Here is a 25,924-nt window from a genome sequence, read left to right on the forward strand (position 1 = left end):
CAGTGTTTCTTTTCTTTTGCAAAGCTGCACCATGTAACTTTCCTTTTCTGCCCTGGTTTCCAGCACTGAAATGTTTTACTTTAAAAATCTACAATATACCTTTAAATTGTAGTACTACAAGAGTGAGCCTGATCCATGTTCAATGCTGGAGTACTTTGAAAATTGGTTTTAGTAAAGTGCATGAGCCAAGTGCCTTTCTCTTTAGAATCATAGTGTTTTAGTTTAGTCAGTATCGTAGTAGTAGGTTTATCAAGTATCATAGTAGTAGGTTAGTCAGTATCAAGTATCATAGTAGTAGGTTTATCAAGTATCATAGTAGTAGGTTAGTCAGTATCAAGTATCATAGTAGTAGGTTAGTCAGGATCATAGTAGTAGGTTTATCAAGTATCATAGTAGTAGGTTAGTCAGTATCAAGTATCATAGTAGGTGTATCGTGATGAGAGGAAGTGCCATGCATGATAGGAGAGAGTTTTTTTTTGTGTGTATCGTGATGAGAGGAAGTGCCATGCATGATAGGAGAGAGTTTTTTTTTGTTTTTTTTTGTGTGTGTTGTTCGTCGAAGACGATGCCAACAGAGTAACTTCTTTGTCAAGGTTGGGTGGTCCTCCATGCACTGCTTGGGCGACAAATCCTGGTTCAAATGGCAATCTTTACTGCCTTCAAATGGCAAGAGACAATCTTTGCTGCCTTTTTTGTTTTCATTGTTCAGATCTTAAACGCCTCCTTTCTTTAATATACAATTTGATTGACTGATCATAACGTTACAGCCAATACCTTTAATTATGTTGATGGACTGGCATTATCATCAGTCTGAGTTAAAAGTAAAATGGCAGCTTGTGATGGACATTTTCATCAATATTCTATTTTTGCCACAGACATTCTGAATATATATTTTTTTACCAGCAGAAACACATATGTGCTAGACATTTTACAATGATAGTTGTATATCTACATTAACCACTGAATAACATCTACATTAACCACTGAATAACATAAGAAATATAAGCCTATCTACAAGCACGCTTTTTGTTGGAAAGAAACCATGCAACAATTAGTCCGTGAGCCAGGACCCCAAAAATGGGGTCATCATTACCATCTGGGGTGATTAATTCTCATAGTGATTTTTGGGTAGGTATACACCCCTAGAGCTAGGAAAAATGTGATGGTGGTAGCTAAGGCGGTAGCTATCTGTGTGTTATAACCACAAGCCAAAACACAGTTTTCAAAATCCGAATGAAGCATTCTACTTCAAACTGATGGTTCTCTCTTATTATTGACCCTCTCTCTCTGAAAAATGGTTGGGATAAAGCTCAGACTATATATTGTCCAGAAAGGTTGTTAAAATTTGCATATCTAGAATATTTTTCTGTTACAGGCAGTGACTATATGTGACATAAGATTTGGTACTTTGGTTTTAATGAAAGATGGAACACAAAGGGTTCCTTTGTAAATTACCTATAGATTTAAAACCATGTTTACATACATAGATTCTAATGAAATTCAATAAACAGAATATAGTGCAATGGGTAAGAAAATATCCAAAATGGCCACTAAACACACGCCTGGCAATTTTTTACTTTTAATCCGCTTGTCTTAGAATACCTCTTTTTTAGGGTTTTCATATGTAGAATCCATTCCTGATGTTATTTTTTTAATGTCAATCATGTCAAAGGTCAGGTTAAAATTGACCTCTGGGAGAACAACAAATGGAAACAACTTGATGAATATTCATGATTTTGTTTTGTGAAAAGTGTCATTAACATGTCACAAGAATTGGTATTCATAATAACATAAATGATATAATGTCAAATATGTATCTTTTGCAACTACATCTGTATTCTCCAACCCACATCCTGTTCTACCTCATCCTTACAAGTATCCTCCTTATTAACATCACTCCTCATCTGTAGCTTGAACATATCATCAGTAACCATCTTCACCAGAGCAGTTACAGTACATCAGTGATGTACTTCTCACTCTCTGTGCCCTAAATTGATATTGCACCATGTCACATAGCTCTGACGGTGGGGTCACCCTTAGCAATGACAGGAACAAGAATATCCTAGATCTCCTATCCAAATTTTGTGACATCAAACGACTTGTCAGGTGGGGCTTGGTGGTCTGCCACTTTCCACAACATCACTTGTAAATAAATGAGCCCACATGTGGTGCAACAGGTTGGTCTGTGTTGGAGGAAGGGCCATTGACTTGTGGCACCCACCTCACCCAGCACATCAGGGTAGCCTGGGAAGTTCCCTGCCAGCAAAGTGTAGTGTGCTCTGATCTTGCCTTTGTCATACATATAAGACTGTCCCATCCCAATGCTCCATCTATACTTTACACTGTAGGTCCACCTGATACACAGCATACAACAGGACAAGAACATCAGTGTAATCACTGAGCATGTGTATCACACCCTTTCCAGAGATGGCTGCATCAGGGATATAGGAACTCATGGTGATGTCTGCCTCATCATGACTAAATGCAGTATCTATCGTCAGCACTGAAGGTGTACAACATGCTCAACGGCTTCTGCTTAATGTTCTTACTCTTCATGATGACATCTCATGTGGGTAAAGGACATTACTATTCACAACAGCATGGGGGCAAATTAGCCAAGGATGGGATTGAAGAGATGATCTTTCTGTGTGTGAGGAATCCTACACCCCAATATTTTATGACCAAGACACACCAGTGCTTCAACTCTCCCTCTGTTTCTGCACATTTTGGGGAAGGCTTCAGTCCACTCCACTCACATGCATCATGACAGCATCTTTCCTGATCGTTATGGCAGTCTGCTCCCCAGACTGGTCAGCAGAGACAGTGATCCATCATGGTGCCGACAGACAAGGTCTAGCTTAGCCTCTATGCTATGGCATGGAGCGCAGGCACTGGGTTAGATATCAAGCACACTGCACATGGCCAGCATGGAAGAAGTGCTTCAGTCATGTGCTTCATGAGAGAAAAGGTGAAGTTAATGTCAATGTGTCTCCCTGCGCATTCAAACTGGTGGATGTGAAGTGTAGGAAGAAGTTGTCTACCCACTGTCAGCCAGTAGGATGGAGATGTGCAGTGTCCAGGTAGGCTACTGCTGTATCTGTTCAAATGTCTTTGGCCAAGTTGATAGAAACCACTTCAGAGTGCTGCTGATACACTCAGGACTGACCACTGAACTTGCCTGTCATTTTCTGCAACCACATGCATTTCCACTTCCAGTGCTGAACCTTGCATCAGTTTTGCAATGCAGCTGAAGAATATAAGATGCTTATATACCTGCAAGGTGTCACGGCTCCATGTCAATTGTGAGGTGAATAGGGCCTGCTGTACATGTCAACCAGTGACCATATCTGCTGCCTGCTTGGACGATAAGGTGTGAGAGAGACCTTGACCTGACCTTTAGCACATAGGCCAAAGACTGACCAGCAAGTCAAAACATAACATTAGAAATAGATTCTACACCTATGAATGCTCCCCCCCCCCCAGGTCCCCATATGAATCACGTTCACAGATTCCCTCACACAACTGCAATATTTTGTTGTTTTTAACATAATTTAGTACAATGGAACATCACCATGGGATGGACACCATCTTTGATTTGGCAATACAAAATTAACTGATGGTAATTTCACTGATTCAGCCATATTTCTTGAACCCTAAGACCTAGTTTTAGACACCAAAACCACCTTTCTAGGTTGAACAGTATCATAAAGCCATTTAAGCTCCTGGCAGTCATATTGGACGCCATCTTGAAAATGATGGCTTTACGAGAAATATAATTTCCTAGATTTTTTTGTATGTTCTTAAGCATGCCTAGACGTACCAGAATCAATTGAAAAACCTTTTGTATATTTTTTTTGGGGGGGGTTAATAGTATGTTTTCATATATTGACCCATGTAATTTTCGCCTAGTGTTATAACATAAAATGCATGATAGCTACCATTGGTGCAAGGCTATCACATATTTTCTAACTCTAGACATGCATACCTTGACAAAAATCACTATGAGCATTAATCACCTCAGATGGTAATGACCAACCCACCTGGCTCACGGACTAAATGACTGTGCTTAGTTTGATCAGGTTAATGTTGCATTATCGGCGGTGGCGAAGGTCTTATCTGAATGACAGGTGCAATGGCTTACTAGTCCAGCCAACAACCCCCTGCATCAAAGAAGCTAGCTCCCTCAGTACAGGAAGTTGTGGAGAAATGGTACGCAACAATATAATGCTACACAGTCGACTTTACCCTTTCCTTCACACAGAAGCACTAGTCGAAGCAACCTGTTAGCTGACTGAACCCTCTTAAACATGCGTCACGCTCTACTACCCTCTAGGGGCTACAGAAGCACTGGTGAAAAGCAACACAGACAGCACTGAAGAGTAGCCGGTACTAATAGCGAAGCGGACTAAGTCAGAGTACAAGGCCTAGAAGCGTCCATCTCTGGGGCTCGTCGCACTAAGGGCTGCGGGTTCGAATCCTGGTTTGCACCTGAGTCACCAAGCCCAGTACACCCGAGTTGCTACCGCTTGCCGTACTAAGTTCAAATCCAGCAAAGTCCCATAAAGCCAGGTACTGAAGATTGTCCCGACCATGCGAGAGCGGGGAGGGCGGGGGGGTTTATTCCCCCTGGTTTCCAGACAATAAAGGGGAGGGGTTATAGAAAAAATATGAATGGACAGCTGAAACATTACAGAAAGATTGAGAGAGGGATAGGGTACTTTAAATACAAATATTTTTGTGCATGGAAGTGCAAAGCCCGTTTTTGGAGGATTTCCCCAAATCTCAGCTGTTTATTAGCGTTTTTGTGTAAAATAATGTCGCCATGGTTACGGGGCTGCCCAGCTATGGGACGAACTGCCTCCCGGGTTGATATCCTCCACGGATAGTCACTCTACCTCAGCTCAAATGGGTAGAGTGGATAGTCACTCTACCTCAGCTCAAATGGGTAGAGTGACTGCCTGCTCCAACAGTGTGTCTGACAGGTCAAATATATGGCATCAACATAGAGATAAGGGGGAGGAAATAAGTCATAGGACAGTTACCCTAATCTGCAAAGATAATAATTAGTAATATAAATGCCTCCCAAATTCATTGGGTTAGTCATAGTGACATGTTTTGTTTGTCTCAGACCAAGGAGCACAATGGAAATAAGTCACATGACTTTATTAGTTTATATCCTTGCCGAAAAGCATGTAAGGTGTTTTTTTCTTTTAAACTATTAAGATCTGAGGCTGATTCTACTAATTCAAATATTATACTTTTACTCCACTACAATTATTTGACAAAATGTAGTTATTGTTATTACAGAACATACATTACATTAACATCATGAGCTTGTAGATTTGCTATTTTCAAAGGATTTCTGCATAATGAGTACTTTAAGTACATTTTGAATTCCGGACATTTACTTGTCACAGAGTATTTCTGTATTGATACTTTTTCCACCGATGATTAAATGCAAGTAACTTGGATAACAATGACTCGTTCTCATGCTATTCATCAAAAATGTGGAATGCCCTACCTAAAGGAGTGTAAAACCCTACTCACTTTCAAAACTGCCCTAAAGATACACCTTCAGGAGGCTGCAATTCGAAAATGGCCTCTGTCTAAGTCTTAACCTACTACCCCCCCCCTCTTTCATTTTCCTCTTTTGTATATATATTTTTTCTCTCTTCAGACCAGTAACCTGAAAGCTGATTGTATGACATTCTGTATAGTAGTGTGTCTGTCTCATATATGTCATCATGATTTGTGTGCATGGGGTTCTCATCTTAAACAAGCTGCGTGCTTAACTGAGTCTTCCAGTTTAGTAGACCTTGTATTGTGAATTTTGTACTTCCATGTACTGTGATTCTCATGTCTTACTAAATAAAAGTACATCAATCAATGACTGAAAAATGTAGGCTATTTTATTAGTTAGGGGAAACAAGAGTTCACATTATATTATTATAATAGAGGCTATCTATACAACAAGAGAGACTAAAATGAATGAATTGCCTTCTGATATGATGTAAAAACGAGAAAGCATTTGAATAACGAATTGGATAATGTTTTAAACCATAGCATTATGTTATCCTAGAGCAGCCTCATAGTACTACAGGGGGTCCGCAAATTGCGCCAAATATATGATAGAACCTCAGCGAAAATAGCCGATCTACAAGCTCGCCCTTGTAGATCTCTTACCAAGTAGCCTACAGATCCAAATGTGACGGGTGGAATAAAACTTGGACAATGTTTAGCTGTCCAAGAGGTTTGTCGGAAAGGAACATTAAGGCAGTCAGTAAAAGCTCTCATTCTGCAATGACTGTGCTTAGTTTGATCAGGTTAAGGTTGCATTATCGGTCACAAGCATCGTTGACAAACTGGAATAGTAGTGCTCTCCCCGAGCCGGAGTCGAACCCCTGACCCGCGGCTAACCAGTCCGGCCAACAACCCCCTACGCCAACAGATAAGCTGAGGCTACAGTATGTTACTTTATATGGTAGCCTATAGTATAGAAGCAAGCAGAGCCATATTGAATGACGCGTGATTTGTGCTGCAATGTTTAGTGTAGATCGTTTCAAACTCCACTCACTCTTCAGAAGCACTAGTCAAAGCCAACACAGAAAGCAGTGAGGATTAGCCGGTACCAATAGCGAAGCGGACTAAGTCAGAGTCACCAGGCCTAGTACACCCGAGTTGCTACCGCCTGCCGTACTAAGGGCCGCGGGTTCGAATCCTGGTTTGCACCTAAGTCAGAGTCACCAAGCCTGGCAGACCTCGATTGCTACCGCTTGCCGTACTAAGTTCAAATCCAGCTAAGTCCCATAAAGCCAGGTACTGAAGATTGTCCCGACCATGCGAGAGCGGGGAGGGCGGGGGGCGTTTATTCCCCCTGGTTTCCAGACAATAAAGCGGAGGGGTTATAGAAAAAATATGAGTTGGCAGCTGAAACTTACAGAAAGATTTGCTTCAGTGGTGGAAACATAACGTTCAAATGTTTTCTTAAGTAAAAGTATCAATACTGCAATGAATTCGGGTAGTACAAAAGTAATGTAAAAGTACTAGTGGGCAGAATAACTGTCTAACATGCTTTTGAAAGTAGCATATCTACAAGCTTGTGAGAGGTTGTATCTGCTATTTTCAAATAGCCAAAGTTTATATAGAGCGTGTGTGTTGCTACTAACGTGGGGCGGGACACACATCATCCACCAGGGGGCAGTACATTGGTACCAGATGGGTTGGGACCGCGTCAGTGGATTTGGACTCTTTGGTCTGACCCCTGACCTCCAGGGATCAAGGGTCACAGAGGCACGCAAGCCTCCACGCCATGACAAGGTAGAGTCCATGTGGAGGGAGGGTCATTTTAGATGTTAACCATTATCTTATACTTTGGCTATTTTTGTGCCACTGCCACGCTATGAGCTTGTAGATCTGTTATTTTTTTGAAAAGTCATGTTTTTTTTTTGCAACTCAAATCTTTGCATCTGGGATTCTATATTTTTGAAAAAACTTATGTTGCTATAATCAGTGGTTCTCAAACTTTTTCATGTCAAGGACCCCCAAAATGATATGTATTTGGTCACGGACCCCCATCTCAAAATATGATAGAGATATATGATAACTAATATAATAGAAGATATATGATGATATATAATAGAAGATATATGATAACTAATACAATATAACAGAAGATATATGATAACTAATATAACAGAAGATATATGCTAACTAATATAACAGAAGATATATGATAACTAATATAATAGATTATAACTATTATAATAGAAGATATATGATAACTAATACAATATAACAGAAGATATATGATAACTAATATAATAGAAGATATATGATAACTAATATAATAGAAGATGATAACTGATGGAGCTGTTTCTTCTTATCACCCACACAAAGTACCAGACACTTTCATAAAGGCGACAAAGAAAAGCAGACTCGAAGACAGGCAGCCATTGGTTATAACGATTATATTATATCTTTAGTCAGACATGAGAGACATGGGAAGGTTACAGTATCACAGGTGTTAACGCATCATCGGTCGGGTCTCTCTCAATGAGAACAGAGAAAGCACTGGATTTTAACAGCATCCGTTAACATAAACATATGACATCATGGAAGATCGGAGGAGTAATCCTGCCATTGGTGGAGAGTGATGATGCTAGTTGTCGTCAGATGAAGATGAGGATGGTAGATGAAGATGATGATGATGGTGTTGAAAGTTTTTAACTCAAATCTTTGCTTCTGGGGATTTTACAAATGTCTTCTAAATCCTAACTTACTTTTTTTCCTATATTTTTATTTTTTACTTATGTTGCTATATTATCAATGGTTTTCATGTCAAGGACCCCCAAAATAATATGTATTTGACCGCGGACTCTCTCCCATCTAAAAATAGTTCCAGGGACCCCCAGAAGCAAAGATTTGAGTTAAGAATGTATATAAAAGATTTGCACACATTTTCAGGACTTTTCTAATCTCTACAAGCAGATCTACAAGCTCATAGCCGCGCTATGAGCGTAGATGTGCTATTTTTGAATAGCCAAAGTATAAAATGACAAAGATGCTTTCCTGGTTTGAATGGGTTAAACGTAGGGTAAGTGATTTTCTTTGGTTAAAATAAGTGTTAAATAGCTCTATATTCTTTCTGATAGTACTCATTGCTATAGTGTTTGTTCAGTAACAGGAGTCTCCATGTCTCTCCCGCTCTGTATTAGCAATTTTATCCAACCAGGATAGAGAAAGCAGTTAGGATACAGATTAAACAAATGAAATTGGTAGTGATGACACAAAGAAATGAGCAGCCAAAATTGTAACACAATACGAATGAAGCCGATAAATGGGTACTCTCTCCTGATTGGCTGAAAATGTGTATTTCAGGAGAGATGGGAGACTCCTGTTACTGAACAAACACTATGGCAACAACGAGGAGCGTCACTGCTCCACAATGTAATGAGTACATCCATGAGTATCGCCTCAGGTGCCTCCCTAGGCCGGACTTGAACCTGTGGCCTTGCTTGCCGTTTGTAATTGAACCTGTGCCTCTGGTCGCCGTGTGGCACCTCCACACATTTACACATGTTTCGTTTAGTGCTTTCAAGTGTGGTTTCTGAATGTTAGTCTTAAAACATGCTTCAGAGTAAAGAAGCAGGAGGATTTGAACTCTCGACCTTTGGTACAGTGTGTTAACACAGTAAGCTACCATGCTGCCTGCTTCAAAGCAGTTTTCATTCTGCTTTAACTAACAACAAACGACGATACAAACAAAAGACATGTCAATAATAAATATGCAGTTACAATATTTTAGTTTTTTCTCTTTGCATGGTTTGTTGCTTGTCTAGATGTTTGAATGTTTATGGAAACAACCCCACAACAAATGTGGGGTTCCCCTAGCAAAACCTATTTTTCAGCCTTCTGGGGGATTCTACAAATGTCTAAATCATAGCCTTAAAAAAAAAAACTTATGTTGCTATAATCAGTGGTTCTCAAACTTTTTCATGTCAAAGACCCCCAAAATGATATGTATTTGTATTTCTAGAGTCTATTTTCAGTCAGGACAGCAATGGGGAAGGACATCATCTGTTGTTGTGTTTGCTGGCTGTGATAGTAGCAGTGCTGGTGGGACAGTGAAGGACTAAAGGCATGATGAATAAATCCGGAAAATGTGTCGGCGAATAAACTAGTAATGTACTGTGGTGGTTGATGCATCATTCATACAGGTTGAGGCTATAAATTTGCTGTGAAAAATCAACTTTATTTCCGAAAAAGTTTACTTTTTATTTATTTTTATTGAATACTTTATTTAGAAGTTTGTAGAGAAAAAAACCACATGGAAGTACAGTTCAAAATACAAGGTCAACTAAATATGATCAACTAAAAGTGTCTTAAATGACAGATACATGACAGATACACTACTATGCAGAACATCATGCAGAACATCATTAAACAAACAGTTTAAAGGTAAGAAAAACCAAATATACAGTAAACAGTTCGAGGGGGGGGTGGGAGGTTATGACTTTTACAGGGGCCAGTTTAGAAGCAGCCGGTATTAATTTTTTCTTTTCGTTTTGAAAGCGAGTAGGGTTTTACACTCCTTCACTCCTTTTTTGTGTGTGTGTGTGGGGGGGGGGGGGGGGGGCTGTCAGAATGTCAGGACGGTAATCCTGGTGCTGAGACTGATGCCATGGCGTCTCATGATGATATGGTGCTATGGAGACACAAAGAGACTCCTTTGACCGGTCGTCATCAAATTATTGGCTTAGGAATGCGACAAAAACTAAAAAATCGCCATGAATTCCAGGCAGTGTAATTGATAGAAAATAAGTAATTTTTTGAGTGAACTATTCCTTTAAGGCCTACGGTGTCCCTCCCAACTTGCTCCGGGCAATAGAGACCATGTACGCAGGAACAAGGGCCAAGCTGGTGACCTGGGATGGCAACAGTGAGGAGTTTGACATCCTGGCTGGGGTACTGCAAGGGGACACCCTCGCCCCCTTCCTCTTCGTCATAGTTCTGGACTTTGCGCTCAGGATCTTGGCTTCACTCTAACGCAGGGGTCTTCAACGTTTTCAGGCCAAGGACCCCCTAGCTGAGAGAGAAATGAAGCAGGGACCCCCTCTATATTGTATAACATGGTGTTTGAGATTAAACTTTTTTTTTTTTTACTTGGTCTGCTCCATTTTCCCTCGACAACTATATAGTCCGGGAGTCAAAGGGTGATTTTTGGCTGAACGTGGTTTCGTCGGTTAAAGTTTTTTTCTCAACTGATTCTTGCTGCTGGGGGTCCCCTCTTAAGGATTCAAGAGGGTGCGCAGTGAAATCCCTTGAGCATTTTTTATTATTAACCCCTTAATGCCCAAAACACTAAAAATTCACCCAAAATAGACTTCTATGGTATTTCATGCAAAATACTTGATCTAAATGCTTAAATTTGGTTTCTACAGTGTGTATCCATGTAAGTGGATGTGTACAGTGCATTAGATTTAATATTTATGCATTTTTTAATATTAACCCCTTCCTGCCCAGAACAACATAATCTTTAAACTTTGATATTGTACATGCACAGAAATCAAATCAAATCAAATGCATTAGATCTGCTTTCTACACTAGTGGAACTTTTTTCCTTTTGGATGAATGCACATTAACCCTTTCAGGCCTTCCATCTTGAGCATCCTGCACAAAAATATCTACAGAACATATTCCCAATTTGGTGTTTCCCATAGCTTTCCCATAGTGTTTGTATGGCCTCCAGAGGTCCGCGGGGACCCCCTGGCGGACCCCCAGACGAAAATCTCAACTTTTTTCGGCTTGTTGATCTGCTCTTTTTCGGGCCAAAACGGGCGGTACCTCCCTGTCCCTGGGTCGCCCGGCGCCGGCGGAGGGCTCGTTGGATCCGGGCCGGGGGTGCGCACGCGTCGGTGCCCCCCCCGGGTCCCTGGGTCCCTGGGGCTCTGGCCTCTCCCCTGCGTGAAATTTCGCGTGGGGGGAAAGTGGCCACTGGTGCCAGCGGGTATGGACCATGCCCGGAACCGGGGCATGGTCCTGGGGCAGTGTCGGCGCCGCGAGAGGCCCCAAATCCTGGAGGATTCGGAAAAAAGCCAGGATTTCTTCAGAGTCCAGAGCTCCCAGGAAGCTGTGGGCTCACGGCCTCTCCCCTGCGTGAAATTTCGCGTGGGGGGAAAGTGGCCACTGGTGCCAGCGGGTAGCTATGGACCATGCCCGGAACCGGGGCATGGTCCTGGGGCAGTGTCGGCGCCGCGAGGGGTCCCTTGTCCTGGATCTCCGCGTCGTACCTCCCTGTCACCTGCCCGTAGCCCAGGAGGCGTCTGGCTCGTGCCTGCCTCCCTCCTTTGAAAAAGTCTCCCGCGCGAGACGCCGACTCGCTCCAGACCATACCTATGGAGCTTGGCCGTCGCGATGCCCAGCGCGAGGCTCCGTCTCGGGTGGCGGCGCGGGCCCCCTCCTCCTGGATCTCCGCGTCGTACCTCCCTGTCCCCTCCCCGTGGCCCAGGAGGCGTATGGCTCGTCCCTGCCTCCCTCCTGTGAAAAAGTCTCCCGGGCGAGGCGCCGACTTGTTCCAGAACGCACCTATGGAGCTTGGCCGTCGCGAAGCCCGGGGCGAGGCTCCGTCTCGGGGCGGCCCGGGTGGCCTGAGAGGGGCGCCCGGTGGTGGTGGCTGAGGAGAACCATGAAATCGGAGGCCTCTTCCCAGCGGGCTTATGGGAAGAGAGAGGCCTCCGGTCGGGCACGGCCGGGTGGACGGGCGCCCCGGAGGTCCTCGTGGAGCCCAAGAGGATCTGGGCTCTGCCCTGGCCCCCTCCTTTGAAATTCTCTCCCGGGAGTCTCGGCAACTTTTCCCATCCCGGATATATGGAACCGGCGTGCGGACGCCGAGGATGGGACGACGGCAGGCCCGAGAGAGGCCTCCGGTCGGACGCGGTAGGGCGGCCTAGCACCCTGGAAGTTCTCGTGGAGCCCACGAGGACCTGGGCTCTGCCATGGCCCCCTCCTTTGAAATTCTCTCCCGGGAGTCTCGCCAACTTTTCCCAGCCCGGATATATGGACCAGCGTGCGGACACTGGGGACACGGACGGCAGGCCTGCCCGAATGCAGGGCCCGCCGTCGGCCACGGTGGCCACTCTAGTCTTGCACTGTGTTCCACGGGAACCACGCCGCCCGCGAGGGCCGTGGAACCCGCTACTTTTTCCTGACCGATAGGCACTCGTAGCCCGCCTCTTGCAAGGGCCCCGCCGGCACCTCGTGTGCTTCGGCGGACGCTGCTTGCAGCCTGCAGGGCCGTCACCCCTGCCGTCACTTTGTCCCCGGGCGGGGAGCCAGCCGGGGAGCCGGCCGGTCAGTCCCCCCCGTTCGCGGGGTGGGCCCCGGTCGGCCACCCTAGCCCGGGGCCCGCGGAGGTCGGAGCCGGCTCTGCGCCGTGCGTGCCGTACGGCTGCCTGTGGACCTTGTGTCTCTAGCAGCCTGCTGGCGCCCGGCGCACTCCGGCCGACCCACCGCGGAGCGTGCGGTTCCTGGGGAGGCTGGCGGTCTTCTCACCGCGTCTCGGCGAGCCTCCTCGCTCACGGGGGGAGCCGCCACCAGCAACCCGTTGCTTTACGACCTCAGATCAGACGAGACGACCCGCTGAATTTAAGCATATTACTAAGCGGAGGAAAAGAAACTAACAAGGATTCCCCCAGTAGCGGCGAGCGAAGAGGGAAGAGCCCAGCGCCGAATCCCCGCCCGCGGTGGGCGCGGGAAACGTGGCGTACAGGAGACGGCTGTCGCCCGGGTGTCGATCGGGGGCCTGAGTCCTTCTGATAGAGGCTCAGCCCGTGGACGGTGTGAGGCCGGTAGCGGCCCCCGACGCCCCGGGGCAACGTCTCCTCGGAGTCAGGTTGTTTGCGAATGCAGCCCAAAGCTGGTGGTAAACTCCATCTAAGGCTAAATACCGGCATGAGACCGATAGCGGACAAGTACCGTGAGGGAAAGTTGAAAAGAACTTTGAAGAGAGAGTTCAACAGGGCGTGAAACCGTTAAGAGGTAAACTGGTGGGGTCTGCGCAGTCTGCCCGGAGGACTCAACCCGGCCGGGGATCGCCCTTTCAGGGGGACCCCGCCCCGGGCGCTGCCGTGCCCTCGCCGGGCGCACTTTCTCCGCGGCGCTGCGTCGCGACCGGCTCTGGGTCGGCCTGGAAGGGCTCGCGGCGAAGGTGGCTCAGGTTGCTCGCGCGCCTGAGCTTTACGGGGGGTCGCCAAAAGATGGCGGCCCCCCTCCGGATGCGCACTTCATGTTTGTGAACAACATGGCGCCAAATGACTCGTAAACGACCTGATTCTGGGTCAGGGTCTCGTAAGTAGCAGAGCAGCTGTATGACCGCGATCTATTGAGAGTCAACCCTCGATCCAACCTTTTGTCCGGGACGCCGGGGCCGGCACGTGGCCCCCCGGCGTACCTGACGTTAAACTAACAACCTTTTTCAGAGCGCGCCGCACTCCCAGGGGTGACGGCGCCTCCCGGGAACGGGGCAGATTCAGCGGGGAAAGAACACCCTGTTGAGCTTGACTCTGTTGAGGAGCAGGCTTGTCCCCGGCCCGGGGACGGAGGCTTCTCCCCGCCCGGCAGGGGCCAGGCCCGGGCCTGGCCTCTGCCGGGTCCAAGGCGCTAAGTCCATGATAGTCCCATGGGCGCGCCTGGCCGTTTGTACCACCAGGTCCACGCGGTGCTTTGGCCGCGGCCTGCCACTTCACTTAACGCCCGCTGAGGGGTTCTTAACACATTGACTGCCAGAGTTTATTCATAATGTACTCACCCCTGTGCCAGCAATTTGCGTGTTTTTTAATGTTTTTGTTTTGTAATTTTTCATTCAAATACATTCTCTGATTGTGTTGTCAAGCACCTACGATTGTTCCACCAGTAGAGAGCAGCACATCCAAACATTGATCACCTCGCTCACCCCCTCCCAAACAGGCCCACGTCATATCCGGTCATTCAAAGGATGTGACGTTTCGACAATTCCCGGCCCGCTGATCGGCCTGAAAACGACGTGATACACTACGACGATGGCTGTTAGTCACCCGGACCAAAGAAAATAGAAGTTGAGCTGTCCGTTTGTCTTTTCTACCGTGTGAAAAACCGTGTTTTTCCTTATTCTGGCCGAAAATCACCGGAGAAAAACAACGTGACCCGGAAATGATTTTTTTTTTTTACATCCGGCTCCGGGTGAGTGTGACGTAAGTGGAAAACGAAAGTGTTGATGAGAAATAAACACAGCCGTGCGATCACAGATTAAACAATGAAAATTCAAAAGAACGTGTAAACAGGCTCTTATGAATCCTGGCACTCAAGCGATGGATTTGAAAGAACGTGTAGACGGGATCTTGGCACTGTATGTGTTAAGAGTGGGTCCACGCCTGGAGAGCCGGGTGTCCCCCGGAGGCGTGGGTCCCCCGGACTGGAGCGAGTACCCAGCTTCGAGGCTCCCTGGGTCGGGTCAAAGCCTCCCCGGGGGTCCCTGGGGTCCCTGGCCGGAGAGGCCCGAGCCGACCGGCCGAGTGGCCAGGCTCGAGCCTCTGGAGGTCCCCGGACTGGAGCGAGCACCCAGCTTGGGGGGTCCCTGGGCCGGGTCGAGGCCTCCCCGGGGTTCCCTGGGGGTCCCCAGCCGTGGGTCTGGAAAAAGGACAAAGTCCTGCGGTCGAAAAAGAGCAGATCCACAAGCCTGGATAGGCCTGTGGTGGCCGCGGGGCGCAATACCGCCGGCGTCCACAAGGCGGCGCCGTCCCCGGTCCCTGGTACCCATCAGGGGTCCATGGACCACCTCCTACCCAGGGACGGTGGCTCCCGGGGCGGGTAGAGCGGGCGAGTGTGCACCCGGCACTGTGCCGTGAGGCACTGGGCTCCCTGGCCCTTGCCCTGTGTGAAGGGGAGAGCCAGGGAGAAGGGCCGACTGGTGCCATCTAGTAGGTAGGGACCATGCCCAGGAAGTGGCCTCTTCCTGGGGCAGCGATGGGCCACGGACCGTGGCCCATACAAACACATATTCCAATTTGATGCGCTAAATCAATATTTTTGCATAAAATGCCATAAAAAACGTTTTTTGTTTTGGGCATTTAAGGGTTAATGACTAAAAGATGGTTGGCCTCAAAGGCTTAATATGCATTCATCCAAAAGGAAACATGACCAGTTCCACTATTAGACTTAGTAGAAAGCAGATCTGATGCATTTGATTTGATTTCTGTGCATGTTCTATTTCACAATATCACAGTTTAAAGATTAAGTTGTTCTGGGAATGAAGGGGTTAATATTTAAAAGTTTACAAATATTAAATCTAATGCACTGTACACATCCACTTACATGGATACACACTGTAGAAACCAAATTTAAGCATTTAGATCAAGTATTTTGCATGAAATACCATAGAAGTCTATTTTGGGTGAATTTTTAGTGTTTTGGGCATTAAGGGGTTAATAATAAAAAATGCTCAAGGGATTTCACTGCGCACCCTCTTGAATCCTTAAGAGGGGACCCCCAGCAGCAAGAATCAGTTGAGAAAAAAACTTTAACCGACAAAACCACGTTCAGCCCCATGACTCCCGGACTAATATCCCTGTGCCAAAAATAGCAGATCTACAAGCTCTGCGAGGCGTTGTGAGCTTGTAGATCTGCTATTTTTGGCTAAAGTTCTCCCCTGAATAGGGCGTACCTGACGTTAAACTAACAACCTTTTTCAGAGCGCGCCGAACTCCCAGGGGTGACGGCGCCTCCCGGGAACGGGGCAGATTCAGCGGGGAAAGAACACCCTGTTGAGCTTGACTCTGTTGAGGAGCAGGCTTGTCCCCGGCCCGGGGACGGAGGCTTCTCCCCGCCCGGCAGGGGCCAGGCCCGGGCCTGGCCTCTGCCGGGTCCAAGGCGCTAAGTCCATGATAGTCCCATGGGCGCGCCTGGCCGTTTGTACCACCAGGTCCACGCGGTGCTTTGGCCGCGGCCTGCCACTTCACTTAACGCCCGCTGAGGGGTTCTTAACACATTGACTGCCAGAGTTTATTCATAATGTACTCACCCCTGTGCCAGCAATTTGCGTGTTTTTTAATGTTTTTGTTTTGTAATTTTTCATTCAAATACATTCTCTGATTGTGTTGTCAAGCACCTACGATTGTTCCACCAGTAGAGAGCAGCACATCCAAACATTGATCACCTCGCTCACCCCCTCCCAAACAGGCCCACGTCATATCCGGTCATTCAAAGGATGTGACGTTTCGACAATTCCCGGCCCGCTGATCGGCCTGAAAACGACGTGATACACTACGACGATGGCTGTTAGTCACCCGGACCAAAGAAAATAGAAGTTGAGCTGTCCGTTTGTCTTTTCTACCGTGTGAAAAACCGTGTTTTTCCTTATTCTGGCCGAAAATCACCGGAGAAAAACAACGTGACCCGGAAATGATTTTTTTTTTTTACATCCGGCTCCGGGTGAGTGTGACGTAAGTGGAAAACGAAAGTGTTGATGAGAAATAAACACAGCCGTGCGATCACAGATTAAACAATGAAAATTCAAAAGAACGTGTAAACAGGCTCTTATGAATCCTGGCACTCAAGCGATGGATTTGAAAGAACGTGTAGACGGGATCTTGGCACTGTATGTGTTAAGAGTGGGTCCACGCCTGGAGAGCCGGGTGTCCCCCGGAGGCGTGGGTCCCCCGGACTGGAGCGAGTACCCAGCTTCGAGGCTCCCTGGGTCGGGTCAAAGCCTCCCCGGGGGTCCCTGGGGTCCCTGGCCGGAGAGGCCCGAGCCGACCGGCCGAGTGGCCAGGCTCGAGCCTCTGGAGGTCCCCGGACTGGAGCGAGCACCCAGCTTGGGGGGTCCCTGGGCCGGGTCGAGGCCTCCCCGGGGTTCCCTGGGGGTCCCCAGCCGTGGGTCTGGAAAAAGGACAAAGTCCTGCGGTCGAAAAAGAGCAGATCCACAAGCCTGGATAGGCCTGTGGTGGCCGCGGGGCGCAATACCGCCGGCGTCCACAAGGCGGCGCCGTCCCCGGTCCCTGGTACCCATCGGGGGTCCATGGACCACCTCCTACCCAGGGACGGTGGCTCCCGGGGCGGGTAGAGCGGGCGAGTGTGCACCCGGCACTGTGCCGTGAGGCACTGGGCTCCCTGGCCCTTGCCCTGTGTGAAGGGGAGAGCCAGGGAGAAGGGCCGACTGGTGCCATCTAGTAGGTAGGGACCATGCCCAGGAAGTGGCCTCTTCCTGGGGCAGCGATGGGCCACGGACCGTGGCCCATACAAACACATATTCCAATTTGATGCGCTAAATCAATATTTTTGCATAAAATGCCATAAAAAACGTTTTTTGTTTTGGGCATTTAAGGGTTAATGACTAAAAGATGGTTGGCCTCAAAGGCTTAATATGCATTCATCCAAAAGGAAACATGACCAGTTCCACTATTAGACTTAGTAGAAAGCAGATCTGATGCATTTGATTTGATTTCTGTGCATGTTCTATTTCACAATATCACAGTTTAAAGATTAAGTTGTTCTGGGAATGAAGGGGTTAATATTTAAAAGTTTACAAATATTAAATCTAATGCACTGTACACATCCACTTACATGGATACACACTGTAGAAACCAAATTTAAGCATTTAGATCAAGTATTTTGCATGAAATACCATAGAAGTCTATTTTGGGTGAATTTTTAGTGTTTTGGGCATTAAGGGGTTAATAATAAAAAATGCTCAAGGGATTTCACTGCGCACCCTCTTGAATCCTTAAGAGGGGACCCCCAGCAGCAAGAATCAGTTGAGAAAAAAACTTTAACCGACAAAACCACGTTCAGCCCCATGACTCCCGGACTAATATCCCTGTGCCAAAAATAGCAGATCTACAAGCTCTGCGAGGCGTTGTGAGCTTGTAGATCTGCTATTTTTGGCTAAAGTTCTCCCCTGAATAGGGATGCTAGGGTTCAAGTGGTTAATGTAAAAAAGAAAAATCATATCACACAAAGATTTGGCGGCCCCCCTGTAGTAACTCTGAGGACCCCCTAGGGGTCCCGGACCCCCTGTTGAAGACCCCTGCTCTAACGCCAAGGAGGTCGAGACGACGCCCCCACAGTAGTCCTGCTCTCCGACCACGTGGAACAAGCACAGGAGCTCCTGAACAGAGTGGAGTCAAGGTTAGATAATAAAGATAATAAAAAAGTTAAAAACTCTAAAAACACACTAAACATACATAAACAAGAACATAGATATAGACATGGTCACAATATCCAGGTAATAATAATAGTATAAGTACCGTAATTTCCGGACTATAAGCCGCTACTTTTTTCCCATGCTTTGAACCCTGCGGCCTATACAACGGTGCGGCTAATCTATGGATTTTTACAGCTAACGGCCACTAGGGGACCTTCTAAATCTATGGATTTTACACCTGCGGCTTATAGTCCAGTGCAGCTTATATATGTACACATTTGTTTTTTCCCCTAAATTTGGCTGGTGCGGCTTATATTCAGGTGCGCTTTATAGTCCGGAAATGACGGTATAGTGTCAGTGGTAGAGTGAGCCAAGGTTGGCCTTAGGCTAAATGGCAAGAAAACTGAAGTCATCACCCATAACATCCTATCAGAACATCCACCTCTGACAACAACAGGAGGCACTGCTCTCTGAAGGAAGTCAAGGACTTCAAGTACATGGGCTCAGCTGAGCGAGATCTTAAAGTGAGGAAGACACTCGCATGGAGGGCCCTGAACGGCATTGGCCAGCGTGTGGAACTCCAACCTCCCCCAACAAATAAAACTCAGCTTCTTCTATGAAACGGTAGAGTCTGTTCTCCTATATAAACAGCCAATGCTGGACCCTGATCATCAAACATGTTACCAACAAGAATCTGTATGAGGGAACACCAAGGCTGGACACGGCCAAAGACAAATCAAATTGGTGTTGTTAGGAACCAACACACAGGCACCGGTCACGAGGACGTCCCACATTCACCCATTAAAAGCGGGAACGCATCTGTGTAACCACTTAAACCATTATTTTATACTTTGGCTAGTCAAAAATAGCAGATCTGCTATTTTTATCTAAATTGTGAAAGTTTGTGCAAACCTTTGAATATACATATTTTTAAAGCCAACATTTTTAACTCAAATCTGGGGGTCCCTGGAACAAAACATTTTCAGATGGGGGTTGGCGGCCAAATACATATAATTTTGGGGGTCCTTGACATGTAAAAGTTTGAGAACCACAGATATTATAGCAACATAGGTTTTTCATAAAACTGTTAGGATTTAGAAGACATTTTGTAGAATCGGACCCTCAGGCCTTAATGGGTTAACATACGTGGATGTACTCAAGAGAGATGAAGGGGCACAAAGCGAACAAACTAACTGGCCAGATGCATGGAGAACCTGGATGACTGGAAGCAACGATGGGAGGGCTCGTCTGAGGAACCGCCTGGAGAGAGAGAGTCAACATGTACAATAGCAGCGCCCTGACTCTGTCTGACCTTAATCAGTATCATTGGTAACACCCGTGAAGGAAGTATACGGACGTGGCCCAATTTCATGCCAATATGGCTGCCTATTAAAAAGGGTTGAGAATCACTGTTGTACCGTACGCCGAAAGAGCCCACAGCCATAGCTATAGCAGATCTTTAATTAAAGACATCTAAAGAGCCCGGGGTCCGTTCATTGTGTTAACGATACTACAATAATTATTCCTCAGAATACAGGTTCTGTGTCAGGATGTATACGGCACAACCCATTCTATTGTTCATTTACAGACAATAGAGTCTGATTCCCTCATAGTCTTATAATGGGGCTCAGGATGCCTCAGGTAGCCTACAGTGGCAGCAAATATTAATTAAACATGTGTGACATTTCACACACACACACACACACACACACACACACACACACACACACACACACACACACACACACACACGCACACGCACGTATGCACACACACACACGAAACACGATTGTGCTCGCGGTCTCACGCACAGATAAAGAGGGACATGGAGGGACTATGAAGCTCCTATAGTGTGCGCGTATGTGTGCATGTGCATGTACATGCGTGTGCACCAATGCCCCAGAGACCTCTCTCCTTCTCCCCGGGTTTGACCTTTGAACCTCGACTTTCAGCTGACACACAAGCTAATGAGGGATCTCTCTCTCTCTCCCTCTCTCTCTCTCTCTGAGAGCCAATGTCTGTGGCGTACATCTATAACTTGAGGCAAAGACATGCGACATGTAGTCACCCGTCTCACACTGGTACTGTATCCTCATGTGGTCTGGGTGTCCGGGGGACCTGTCACGTGTCTGTGTGATGAGAGACAGAGACAGAGAGACAGAGAGAGAGACCTCGGACTTCCACCTCTAGGCACCGTGCTGACTGCCCCGACGCCATCCCGCGGCGGAGTCTCGCGCTGGGCATCAGTGCCCGGAGCTCCATACATACACTCTGGTGGGGGAGACAGAGAGAGAGAGAGAGAGAGACAGAGACAGAGACAGAGACAGAGAGAGAGAGAGAGAACGAGAGAGAGAACGAGAGAGTGAGTTAGGCACCAGGCGATAATGATCTGATTAACAATTGTACGGATTAGGGGTGCAACAATGAATCGAATGTATCGAAAATATCTTGACTGGCTATTGTATACTTCATGGTGCAAAAAGGGTGCGTACGCACTACTGTACGTGCTTGGCCCCCTAATGATAATAATAATAAAAAAACATAGTCGCTTCACCTCATGCTGACCTCATTATCACATTGACATGTATAAAGGTTCTCTCCCATGATAGCACCGATCCCAGTCTAAACCAGGGCAAGAGGACACACCTGTGTCCGTTTGCAATTCATATAAACAGCACGATGACTCCTGTTTATTTAAGAGCCTCAGCTCAAAAGTGTCTTTGAAAAATGTGACACAAATTTCCAAAGTTTGTCACGTGACACGCTCCCATCCTGGGCACGGAGGTTATGAAGGCATACGGTTTGGTTCTTTAATCATTGCTATACTTCTGTTATCATCTCTTTTATAGGTCTTATTTCACTGGCAGCCCCGTGGGTGCCGTGGTGAAGGAGTGTTCTATTCCTCAACGCTTCCTCCAAGGATTAAATCAAAGGGTTTCTCTGTCATGGCTTTGTTTTTGACATGGTTGTGAAATCATTGTGTTCAGAACGACGGCGTGTGAATGTTCCTCAGAACAGAGTGTTCTAAACCAATACGCCTGCACATCCCCACCAGACACACACATAATGGAACATGGTTCTTCTGTGGGTCTGGATCTTTATCTGAAACGTCATGTTATTAGCTTGACTGTTGAAAGAAGTGTTAACAAACAAGACTGACATTTACATGTCATTTACAGGGTGGCACCGAATATAAAGAAAATGATATTATATGATATTATATAAATGATAAAAGATTTTTTTTAAGATGTGTGGATTACAGACATACATACAGAGATTCGGTGCATTTATAGTAAGATATTGAACTTGTGATTCTGGTACTTTAAGTATATTTTGATGCCAATACTTTTGTAGTTTTACTCAAGAGCATTTTAAATGCCGGACTTTTACCTGTAACAGCAACAGACTATTTCTACTTTGTGGTATTGCTACTTTTACTTAAGTTCTTCCACCACTGTTTAAACGGCCTGACAAATGGACTGTGTTTGGATCATATCATAACAGAGGTATTATGAGTCATCTGTCTGCATATATTATGATCGTCATCCAAACAGACACTGAGACAGCTCAGCAAGACACTCGTCACTGTCGGGGTGGAAAACCCCATCCTGTTTTATTACTATTAAAGAAATACTACAGTATAAAATACCTTTATTACTATTAAAGAAATACTACAGTATAAAATACCTTTATTACTATTAAAGAAATACTACAGTATAAAATACCTTTATTACTATTAGAGAAATACTACAGTATAAAATACCTTTATTACTATTAGAGAAATACTACAGTATAAAATTCCTTTATTACTATTAAAGAAATACTGCAGTATAAAATACCTTTATTACTATTAAAGAAATACTACAGTATAAAATACCTTTATTACTATTAAAGAAATACTACAGTATAAAATACCTTTATTACTATTAAAGAAATACTACAGTATAAAATACCTTTATTACTATTAAAGAAATACTACAGTATAAAATACCTTTATTACTATTAAAGAAATACTGCAGTATAAAATACCTTTATTACTATTAAAGAAATACTACAGTATAAAATACCTTTATTACTATTAACTCATTGAGTGCCCAAATTATTTCTGGCTATTTCTGGCCAGTGCGATTATTTTTTATTTTTTTTCAAAGCAAAAAAAAAGTGCTTTGGAAGTTAAGTTAAGTTAAACAAGGAGTGGATGGAGCTGCAAATCTTCAGATAATGATATCTTGGGTTCTGAACAAAAACATATATATTTTTTTAAACTATTTTTTTCAAAAACACGTGAAACACATGATTGGCACGTTGCACCATAGCGGTAAAACACGTGAAACACGTGATTGGCACGTTGCACCATAGCGGTAAAACACGTGAAACACGTGAATGGCACTCAATGAGTTAAATAAATACTACAGTATAAAATACCTTTATTACTATTAAAGAAATACTACAGTATAAAATACATAGTGAAAATACTAGCCGATCTACAAGCTCGGCTATTTTCACTATACTTTTGTGTGACTACTTGTCTGATGAAGTAGGACATGTATTCTGAAATACATAAAAAGAAAGTTGAAGATACTAGTGGAGATGCAAGGTTTCTTCTGCCCGACAGCCATTAGGTCATTGTTTCTCTCTCTCTCTCCTTCTCATGTCTCTCTCTCTCCTTCTCATGTCTCTCTCTCCTTCCCAACCTTTTCTGGTTTAGGGTCCACTTGTAAAATCTAAAAAGCGTTTTTGTGGCCCCATCTCATCTGGTGCCATTCAGAGGGGTGAGAAGTTAAACAATTATAATTGCAGATCTACACTCGGTGCCGCACTACGAGCTTGTATATTGGCTATTTTTGATTGATTGATTGATTGATTGATTCGCCAAAAGACAATCTAAAATGACACAGTCAGATGCTTTCCCGGTCTAAACAGGGATAACACCTCACTGAGCTCAACTAACACACTCACTTATCAACACTGAGCTGATTCTGGCACTTTGTGGTCGACTTGAGACTTAAATCCGGGGCTTCTGACAGTTGGCCTGGCTTCAGACCACACCACACAACTGAGACTGAGCCAAATGCTACTATACAGCCAGAGCCTAAATCAGGCCCAGTCCATATTGCTGGCTGGGTACAGACACACCTTGCTGGTATTCTGGAAGCTGATACCCTTCATGTAGGCTGTACTTTGTAGGCTAAGTCAGTGTAAATAAGAGCAACCCTTTTGTCAACCCTCAGGCCCCTCTCAGGGGCCCTGATTCAGCCTCTTTTTGACTATGCTTGCACCTCTTGGTACTCCAACACCACAGTGTCACTGAAGACTAAGCTTCAAACCTCCCAAAACAAACTGATTCGGCTACTCCTCGGACTGGGGCCCATGTCCCACCTTTCTCCCACCCATTTTGCCAGCCTAGGCTGGCTCAGGGTGGAAGACAGGGTTAAACAACTAAAAATGGGACTGGTCTTCAAAATTGTAAATGCAAATTTGCCCGATATGCCCCCTATTCCCGCATATTTGAGTAAATACCTCCAAAAAGTTAGCGACACCCACAGTCACAATACCAGAGGGAGCGTTAACAACAATTTGGTACCACCCACCCATAAAACAAACATGGGCAAATTCTCCTTCTACAGCACTGCCACCCAGGATTGGAATAGTCTAACCCCATCCCTCAAAATGCAGTTCGCTGGGCTCATTTAAAAGAGCCTTAAAAACTCACCTTTCAGGAAGCCAAAAGAGGAGGTAGTACCATTTTCCCGTTAGACAGCCGACCCCCCCCCCTGTTCTTGTACATATAGTTTTTTTTTATTTTTTGTTGTACATAGTGTTCTCTTTTTCTGTTTTTTGTATTGATATTTTGAACTGTGGTGCCACTATATATGTCTATGAATTGAATACCAAGGCCCTCATTGGAAACGAGACCGCAAGGACTTTCATGAACGTTAGACAAAGTATGTAACTGTGCTGTTTTACATGTTTTGCCTAATAAAATATTCAATCAATCAATCAATCAACCTAATGTTGAATGTTATAGCTTTAACCCATTCAATCCGGGAACACATCCGTGTCATTTTAGATTTCTTTGGCTATTCAAAAATAGCAGATCTACAAGCTCATAGCGCGGCACCGAGTGCCGACCGCGATTTTCACGACTTTCAAAAAGAAAGAAAGCTGTTCTACTAGCTCATTTTTTATTATTTTTTTATTTAACCTTTATTTAACCAGTAAAATCACATTGAGACCATTGTCTCTTTTACGAGTGTGCACTGGCCAAGAGAAGAGGCAAATAAATGTTACACAGCTCTGCCAGTAACAACAATACAGGACATAACAATGACAAACATGACATCCGCAATACCAAAAACCTACCACCAATAGCACCAAATACAGACTATTAAAAGGCTAATAACAACAATACATCATAAAACGAATAAACTAATATAAAACTAAGATCACAGCATTTGCTACGCGTCAAAGCAGGAGCAATGGCTGGAGAGTGTGCCCATGGCAATCCTCTTAAAAGACACTAGGGGGATCAGAGAAGCCAATTTTAATCTGGTCTGTAGATCGTTCCACGACCGGGGTCCAAAAAACTCAAGTTTTTTTTTCCCTGCCTCAGATTTAATATTGGGTACGACGTAGCGCATCCAGGCATTTGATCTGAGGTTAAGCGAATTTTGGACAAGTTCAAATTTTGAACAAATGTACGAAGGGGAACTCATAGTGCGGCACTCGGTGCTGCACTATGAGCTTGTAGATCTGCTGTTTTTGAATAGCCAAAGAAATCTAAAATGACAGAGTTTGTGTAGCCGGATTGAATGGGTTAATGTAAAGAGTCAAAACCCAGGCTGGAGTGCAAAGGTCATGACATTGCTCATGAGCTTTATCATAATACGATTTAAAGTATGCGTGTGATATAATAATAGCCTGGTTCTATACCATAGACCCCGCCCACTCTCTGAGTAGACTGCTTCAGTCTGATAATCAGGCTATAATGCAGCAATACACAGTATCTGTACGGCACAGCTTTGAAATAGTTTGAGGAAAAAAATAACTATTTCTGATTAAATAGAAATGAACCAGGATGCAACTGTGTGTGTGTGTGTGTGTGTGTGTGTGTGTGTGTGTGTCCGTCCAACTCCAGTCCGGTTAGATTAACGCTACCTTAGATCACAAACACTGTTAATTACGTGCCCTGGAATGTGTGTGTGTGTGTGTGTGTGTGTGTGTGTGTGTGTGTGTGTGTGTAAACGGTAG

General features: G+C 45.3%; 2 protein-coding genes across 2 annotated transcripts in view; both read right to left on the minus strand.

Moving 5' to 3' along the window:
* LOC308080260 (NACHT, LRR and PYD domains-containing protein 3-like) overlaps positions 1-25,924 on the minus strand; it is a 185,136-nt gene that overhangs the window by 89,176 nt on the left and 70,036 nt on the right. The gene's annotated exons all lie outside the window — the stretch shown is intronic.
* Positions 1-25,924, minus strand: part of LOC308080276 (uncharacterized protein) — a 116,044-nt gene that overhangs the window by 60,575 nt on the left and 29,545 nt on the right. The window lies entirely within an intron of this gene.

Source organism: Gymnoscopelus braueri (genome assembly GCF_963280865.1).
Source record: "Gymnoscopelus braueri genome assembly, chromosome: 24".
Taxonomy (NCBI): domain Eukaryota; kingdom Metazoa; phylum Chordata; class Actinopteri; order Myctophiformes; family Myctophidae; genus Gymnoscopelus; species Gymnoscopelus braueri.